The sequence below is a fragment of the Canis aureus genome, chromosome 16 (genome assembly GCF_053574225.1).
Source record: "Canis aureus isolate CA01 chromosome 16, VMU_Caureus_v.1.0, whole genome shotgun sequence".
Lineage (NCBI taxonomy): Eukaryota > Metazoa > Chordata > Mammalia > Carnivora > Canidae > Canis > Canis aureus.
Genome location: NC_135626.1, coordinates 57,481,357 through 57,490,091, shown reverse-complemented (window position 1 = coordinate 57,490,091; position 8,735 = coordinate 57,481,357). Strand labels below are relative to the sequence as shown.

Below are 8,735 nucleotides of genomic sequence, written 5' to 3'. Positions count from 1 at the left end.
TATCCATTTATGGCTACACCTGTTAAGGTACGTTCCTATAATAAAATAGCTGTGTTACTGATCAATGCATCATTCCAGTTTTGATGAATATTATCAAAGAGGTTGTAAACATTTCTACCCTTGTCTGAATGTGTTAATAAACAGTCAGCCCTCAAACCCAGCATTGGATGTTGTCAATTTTTTGTCTTTACACTCAGATTGGCACACTTGACATGTTGACTGCACATGGACTGGGCCCCCAGGCAGAGGAGAATGCTGTAAGGGGATGAGGGTGAAGGACAGTTGGCAGAAGGAGTAGTGATAGGCACCAAGCAGAAAGTCACCAGGTAGGTGATGCTGAGTAGGCTGACAACCAGTGGACACCTGCCCTTGGGGTTGAGGGTGGGGTTCCAGGCCAAAGCCTGCTCCAGCTTGCAGAGCTCCTAGTTACCTCCCTCACCACACTAGTCTTTGGCAAATACCAACTTTTATTCAAAGGGGGAGTAGCACCTTCAAAGGCTTATAGGTGAAAAGAAAAACAAAAGAATACTAGCACAAAGCAAATAAAGAGCATACACCATGAGAGGAAATGCCCAAAGAAACAGAAATCAGCTCATATGAATAGCTCTATTCAGTCTCAAGGAAACAATAGACAACGAGATGAAACTAGAAGTGTAAAGACAGTGCAGTACAAAATGGAGAAATGAAAATCAATCAGGCTGACCTGGGAAAGACAAGGAGCAGAGGAGAAAGACACATCATTGCCAGGAATAAACAGGGGAATGAACCCAAAACCCAATGATAAATGTGCCTGCAATGCACCGATGTAGTTTCTTTTGGCAATTTCATAAAGGGACGTTTAAATAAACAGAATATACAAAGTGTGGAGAGGCAGATGTAGGTACAGGACACAAAGAGGTGATGGCACAAATGTTTGCTGGCTATTTCCTTAGAGGAGAAAAAGGAAGCCAAAAGTAAAACACAACTCATTTGGATTAGAAACTAGAGCTCTTGGAAGAAAGACAGTCTCTTCAATAAATGGTGCTGGGAAAATTGGACATCCACATGCAGAAGAATGAAACTAGACCACTCTCTTGCACCATACACAAAGATAAACTCAAAATGGATGAAAGATCTAAATGTGAGACAAGGGATCCCTGGGTGGCGCAGCGGTTTAGCGCCTGCCTTTGGCCCAGGGCGTGATCCTGGAGACCCGGGATCGAATCCCACGTCGGGCTCCCGGTGCATGGAGCCTGCTTCTCCCTCTGCCTGTGTCTCTGCCTCTCTCTCTCTCTCTCACTGTGTGCCTATCATAAATAAAAAATTAAAAAAAAAAATAAATGTGAGACAAGATTCCATCAAAATCCTAGAGGAGAACACAGGCAACACCCTTTTTGAACTCGGCCATAGTAACTTCTTGCAAAATACATCCACGAAGGCAAAAGAAACAAAAGCAAAAATGAACTATTGGGACTTCATCAAGATAAGAAGCTTTTGCACAGCAAAGGATACAGTCAACAAAACTCAAAGACAACCTACAGAATGGGAGAAGATATTTGCAAATGACATATCAGATAAAGGGCTAGTTTCCAAGATCTATAAAGAACTTATTAAACTCGACACCAAAGAAACAAACAATCCAATATGAAATGGGCAAAAGACATGAAGAGAAATCTCACAGAGGAAGACATAGACATGGCCAACATGCATATGAGAAAATGCTCTGCATCACTTGCCATCAGGGAAATACAAATCAAAACCACAATGAGATACCACCTCACACCGGTGAGAATGGGGCAAATTAACAAGGCAGGAAACAACAAATGTTGGAGAGGATGCGGAGAAAAGGGAACCCTCATACACTGTTGGTGGGAATGTGAACTGGTGCAGCCACTCTGGAAAACTGTGTGGAGGTTCCTCAAACAGTTAAAAATAGACCTGCCCTACGACCCAGCAATTGCACTGTTGGGGATTTACCCCAAAGATACAAATGCAATGAAACGCCAGGACACCTGCACCCCGATGTTTATAGCAGCAATGGCCACGATAGCCAAACTGTGGAAGGAGCCTCGGTGTCCAACGAAAGATGAATGGATAAAGAAGATGTGGTTTATGTATACAATGGAATATTACTCAGCTATTAGAAATGACAAATACCCACCATTTGCTTCAACGTGGATGGAACTGGAGGGTATTATGCTGAGTGAAGTAAGCCAGTTGGAGAAGGACAAACATTATATGTTCTCATTCATTTGGGGAATATAAATAATAGTGAAAGGGAATATAAGGGAAGGAAGAAGAAATGTGTGGGAAATATCAGAAAGGGAGACAGAACGTAAAGACTGCTAACTCTGGGAAACGAACTAGGGGTGGTAGAAGGGGAGGAGGGCGGGGGGTGGGAGTGAATGGGTGACGGGCACTGGGGGTTATTCTGTATGTTAGTAAATTGAACACCAATAAAAAATAAATTAAAAAAAAAAGAAACTAGAGCTCTTTCAGGCTGTAATTGAGAGTTTACATGGTAAAAGGACTGTACAGATGACCCACACCCAGGATACTAAGAAGTTACAGAACCTCTAGGATAAAGACAGAATCGAATGGCTGGTATCAGGAGTAATGACCCAATCAGAAGATCATACCAGAAGGAGCACGTTGTGTGAGACAGAAGTAGGCTAGCCTCAGACGTGATAACCACACCCCATCCCAGAAGACGGTGAAGGAAAATCTACATGCTCTGAGCAAATGAGAATATTCTGGGAATATTCTGACAACAAACCGTCTCAGGCATGCAAGGTCTTATGAAATACAGCACCCATGAGCAATTTAAAAATAGAAGATCCACATCATGATAAAATTTTGTCAACAGAGGGAAGTTAAATAGTGAAAAAAGAGAAGCTATGGTCAGCAGTGAATATGTTTTAAATTAGAAAAACCCCTAAGCAATGATGGGAAGTATTACAGAAAAGACTATAAATATCAATAGGTGCAAAGAACACTATGCTCACAAAATCAGGAATGGGATGAGGAGAGTAGACATAGGTGAGATGCAAAATCTTTATCTGTAGGGCACTGAGTCAATAGAGAATTTAAGTGTGTTGTTAAAAGGAAGATGGTAATGTAGGGGCTTGGTGTCCAGGCAAAGTGTGGATTAAGTCCCAGTGAGGGGTTGCTGGGGTTGGGGGTCAGGATCAGAGCAAGGTGTGGAAGTCCTTCCCACCAAGGCTCAGTCCAGGCTGGTGTGGAAAGACCCAAGAAGAGTGGGAAGGGCATCCACATGGGAGGTGGCTCAGTGTAGACATCAAAGCCCATGGAGGGTGATGCTGGGGGCAAGGCGGTGCTAGGGGCTTGGCATAGATGCCACTCACAGACCTCAGAATATATGAGGGCTCCCAGTACAGCAAAAATGAACAAGCAGACAATTTACTTACTGAAACATCCAGCTAAGAGATTCTTGACCACAAGACCCCAGAATTGTAGACTTTTCTGTTTACCTGAATCTGGGGTCTTGGATAAGACATTCCATATTTGCATCTGCCTTTTAAGTCCTCCCTGGCTGTTTCATGTCATTGGGCACATTTCTGGCCAAGTGCACCTGAGTTCTCATATGATATACTGAAAATTTGTAGCCTTGAGAATCTTGGGGCTCATTTAACCACACAGGTTAAAGGTAAGGATTGAGGCCTGGTCAGGAGCAGATCCAGGGCTGGGGGCTGAGAAGAGCAGAGCGTACCCCGAGGGGTACTCATCTTCACATTCTGCTCCAGCAACAGCCACAGACAGGGCTGGTTTCATGGGGGTGCACCTCTGCAGTCCCACTGGGGCCCTCTCAGAAGGGCTTGATTTAGTGCTCCTTTGTCAACATCTGGAAATCATTGGTAATTCTGGGACAAAGGTATTTTCATTTTGCACTGGACCCTGCAAATAGCAGCTGGTCTTGTCCAGAGAAGGCTTTGTCATGCCTGTTCTGCTCAGGACCACTCATGCCAGCCACGCCAGCCACAGGACATTTGCTATTCAGAGATGGGAGGCAGGGTGGAGGCTTGCTGGGAAAATCTAGCTGGAAGTCAGCTATGACCACCCAGCTGCATGGCAGGTGGGTGTCAGCTACAGGTGAAGTCACGATGAGGGCATCCTCTTCATGGGAAACAGAAAAAAGATCTGTGCATTGAGATGTGTTTCTGAGGATGAACTTTAGCAAATCCTCAGCTGACTACACGATGCCCTCAGCCCCTCACTTCCCCCATTTTCTGAGCAACTCTGAGAAAAGAACCAAGAGGCTGAAGAAGGAAGCAGAGAAATGCCAAGAAAAGCAGAGGAGGGAGACAGACTGAGCGGCCCCTGGGTGAGGAGTGTTCCAGCTGCAGCTGGAGAGACAGCAGAGGGATGGGGCCATGTGGCTGCCATCAGCTCTGCTGCTCCTCTGCGTCCCAGGTGAGCGGGGCTGGGCAGGTCAGGGTGACAATGGTGTGGGGCAAGGCTGGTGATGGGAAGGGAAGAGATGAGGATACAAGCGAAGAGGGGAGGAGGTGAGCATGGAGAATCCTTGCCCAGACGAACAGGAGGAGGAGTTAATGGTAAGATGCTTCCCACAGGGGAGTGCGTTCTGAGCCCTACAGAACTCGACCACTTGGAATCATCATTGCCACCGTTGTTGAAACTCAGGAATGCTGTCTTATGCACCAGCCCAAGGGGAGGGGGGCAGACAGCTGATCCTAATTGGGCTAACCACTGTACTACCCGGCTTTCCCTGTAATCTAATCCAATTCTTACCACAATCTTATAAAAACAAGAGACCAAGATGCAGAGAGATGCAAATTCTTTACTGTAGATCAGTTCATAAAAGGCAGCCAAGGTTCAAAGAGAAATACGTTTATTTCCAAGGTCATTGCTCTTCTTCTAATACCTCTTTCCAAGGTCATCATCTTTTTTTAATATAATACAACAGCCACTTATTACATAACCCCCCTTTGTGAATAGGTGTTTATGTATCCCAGGTGTTGACACATGTCCCCAGAAAAGATTTGGTTGGTTTTGAATGCTTGTCAATGGGTCGGTTCTGGAAGTGTGCCAGGCCCAAGCTTTTCCTGAGCTAGTGACGCCAGTTTCCAGAAAATACTCCGAGGTCCTGAGCGCTGCTTTCTCAGGCAGGCCTGCCATGTATGGGACCTGAGCCCTGGCGCAGCTTCTGCAAGGGCAGGGCCACTGATAGCACCTCGAAAAGAGCTGGGACAGACCCAGGACTCCCTTGAAGGAGAAATTCAACCAAAGACACACATACCGACCATGTAATAAAACACACACAGGCTAATGTCGGAAACACAATGGTGGGCAAGAGAGAAGCTTGTGATGCACTTTATTCTTTTCAAAATTATTTTTTTAAGTGTTCTAGTTTCTTCACCTTTCCCTACAAATTTTAAAGTAAGCTTGTCTTTATCTACCAAAATGATCTTGCTGGGATTTTAATAGGAATCATGTTAAACATATAGATCATTATTGGGGAAAATGACATCTTTGTGATGTCGATTCTTCCATTTTGTAGTCGTGGTACCTCCTGCAATTTATTTTAATATTCCTTAGCTTTGGTCACCGGTGTTTTGCAAATTGTAGTATATGGATGCTGCACAGGTTCTGTTAGATTTATACCTGGGTGTATCTTCTTGTTGAGCTAATGTGAATAGCACTGTGTGTTTCAATTCATTTTTTGCATGCTGGTTACTAGGATAGAAAAAGGATTGTGTGTGTGTGTTTATGTGTGTATATGTGTGTTTGTGTGTGTTGTCTTTTATCCTGTGACTTGTTAAACTCATTTATTAGTTCTAGCATTAGATTCCTTGGGATTTTCCATAGATTCCTTGGGATTTTCTAGACAAGTGTGTCATCTGCACAAAGAGATAATTTTATTTCTTCCTTTCTAATCTGTGTGCTTTAATGGTGTCCTGGAAGCTCTTAAGGTCTTAACTGGAGCTGCTGGAAGGTCTTAACTACTCTGGTGGCCATGTAAGACCTGCTGTTTTCTGGCATTTCTGCTTTGAAAAAGAGAAACCAGAAGTGAGATTACTCATATTTACATGTAGGCAACAAACTCCATTTAAAAAATATTATGAACAAGGGGTAGTGGAAAGGGGAGGGGGGAGGGGGGATGGAGTGATTGGGTGATGGGCATTGAGGGGGGCATTTGACGAGATGAGCACTGGGTGTTATACTATATGTTGGCAAATCAAATTCTGATAAAAAATATGCAAAAAAAGAAAAAATATTGTGACTGAAACAAAGCATATTTGTAACTTCATGCAATTCATGCCTATAGTCTGTGATCTGTGAGTAAAGCAGAGAAATTGCAGAACTTCGTGTGTCCGTCTGGTATTTACACTTGGGGCCATATGGTGCCCCCAACAGGCCTGGGAACTGACCTTTCAAGCACACAGATGGATTTGCAGGGACGCCATGGGGGCCGGCCTCAGGCTGGCTCTAGGGCAGATCCATGTCTGTTCCCTGGCCTTCTGACTGGGGCTGGGGTCCTCAGCTCTCCCAGGCATCTTGTTCTTTAACATGAATGAAAGCACTAGATTAAGATTCTTCCAAGGGTGCCTGGATGACTCAGTGGGCTGTGTGTCTGATGCTTGGTTTCAGCTCAGGTCATGATCTCAGGGTCCTGGAATCCAGCCCCACATGGGGCTCCCCACTCAGTGGGGTCCGCTTCTCTTCTCCCTCCCCTACTGACACTCAGCGGTGCTCATACGGGCTCTCTCTCTCTCTGTCTCAAATAAATAAATACATCTTAAAAAAAAAGTTTCTTCCACGTGGCAATTCTAACATGGGACTGCAAATTTCTTAACACTCCTTTCATTAAGATCTGGGGGTTAGGTCCCCTCCCCTTGAGTCTGGGTAGGCTGTGGCTGCTGCTATAATTATCCTCCTAAGGAGCCTATTTACTCATTTTCTTTCCCTAGAAGCACACCCTCCCACTTGCTGTGAAATTTTAATACTGAAGATATACTATATATGTCCACATTCTCTTGATTTATAAGTAAATTGATTGATTCATGTACTAATCGAACATCTATGTTTTGTATATGAAAAGAGTATCGTTTTTTTACCCTCCAAGAACCAACGTTTGTCTCCATTGGAAGGCACGGATAGAGCATGGTGACAGTGACTCTGTGTGACTTCCAAGGCCTGGCCAGAAGAAACCCTGTAGCTCCTTCTTCAGATTCTCTAAATGCTGGCCCTGGGGACTCTCCCAGTCAGAACCTGGAGGCCACATGGAGAGGCTACCTGGAGGATTTGGGATCAACGATCAAGACTGAGTTTAGTGTTGGGTCACCCGGGCTCATGTTCCAGGTGCATGGGCAAAGAAGCTTCCAGATGACAGCAGCACTCAGCCATTTGAGTCACCACCTCCCCAACTGATCTTCCAACTGAGGCCTCAGACGTGACAGAGCAGAGATAGGACATCTCTATCTCAATCCACTGGGATTCCTGACACAGAATCTGTGACATGACAAAGTGATCACTGTTTTATTCCATAAGGAAAATCTAAGCATAGATACCTGGACCATTTGGGCTCTATCTGTTCTAAGGTCAAGCAAGATGGTAAGAGGAACGTGCTGCCTCTGCCGTGGGCCTGGTGGGCTGTGAGGAGTTGCTGGCTGCTGCCAAGAGCCCCTGTGTGACTCAGCTCTGTGGTGGGGACAGCTGGGCAGGAGCTCCCATGTGGTAACACGCAGGCTGCTGGGCTTGAGGTCTTGCCCTTTCCTAACGGGCGACCCAGAACCATGTGGGCTGCAGGTGTCAGCATGTGGCGGAGGTGCTCCCCGCTGCAGCAGAAAGCTCCCCTGCCCCCGCAATCCACTTCCGCAATGCCCCCACCTCGTCAAAGAAAAGCTCTGGTCAAAAACCCACTAGCACCTTTCCTAACAAATGGGCTCAAGGAGAGGAACAGAGCACCAGCAAAAGACAGCCGGGGAGTTTGCTTCAGATGAAATAGTCCAGGACACAGAGCAGGGGGTCAGAAAAGTCTACTCAGTTGCAGAGGAATTATAGACAACACGACCTCACTAAAAGAAGGAGCTCAGGAAAGAGATATAGTTCCTCAAAAATGGCTCAAAATAAAATGTGGATACAAAAAAAGAGCACCCAGAGTTCAGGAAGGATGTGAAGTGGAAGAGAAAAAACTCCATAGATCCCACAGTCTTATTGAGAGGAGATATGTTATATTTCTGAAAATTAAAAATGAAAAAGGCTTGTGTGGTTAGTGTTTAATGTGTGATTGGAGAGCCCCGCATCCCGGGCTGGCCTTTGCTCACCTGGGAGATGGGAGAATGGAAAGGCCAAAAGTTAGGTAAATCCCAGGAGTGGGTGATGCTGGGTCAGAGCTGGAGTGTGGACAGCATCACAGGTGTGAAGGGGACAGATCTGAGCCCCTCATTGGTCCCATCTGGTTGGAGAAGTCCAAAATGTCCCTGGAGCCCTGCGCCTGAAGGACCAGGGAGGCCAAGGGACCAAGGAGGGACAGAAATGAACTATTCTTGAGACCACTCTGTGCGTCCCTTGTCCTTGGAGACCACCGATGTAGATAAAAGGACACAGGGATACTTATATTGTCTCAAAGCTCCTCGCCACAGAACACTTATTCCTTACATGGGGAAAAAGTAACTTCAATGAGTTTTGACAAATTTATAGTCACATTGGGTTTAGAGTCACATGGGACTCGCTGCAATGGATGGGTTGTCCTCTCACATATAAAGCATTGAAAT

The 8,735-nt window shown here is 45.4% G+C and overlaps 1 long non-coding RNA gene across 1 annotated transcript; it reads left to right on the top strand.

Moving 5' to 3' along the window:
• The first annotated feature begins 3,868 nt into the window (after positions 1-3,868).
• Positions 3,869-8,222, top strand: LOC144286977 (uncharacterized). Its single transcript, XR_013354922.1, has 2 exons — positions 3,869-4,410; positions 7,085-8,222. It is a non-coding gene; the product is annotated as an uncharacterized LOC144286977 (long non-coding RNA).
• Positions 8,223-8,735: the final 513 nt, after the last annotated feature.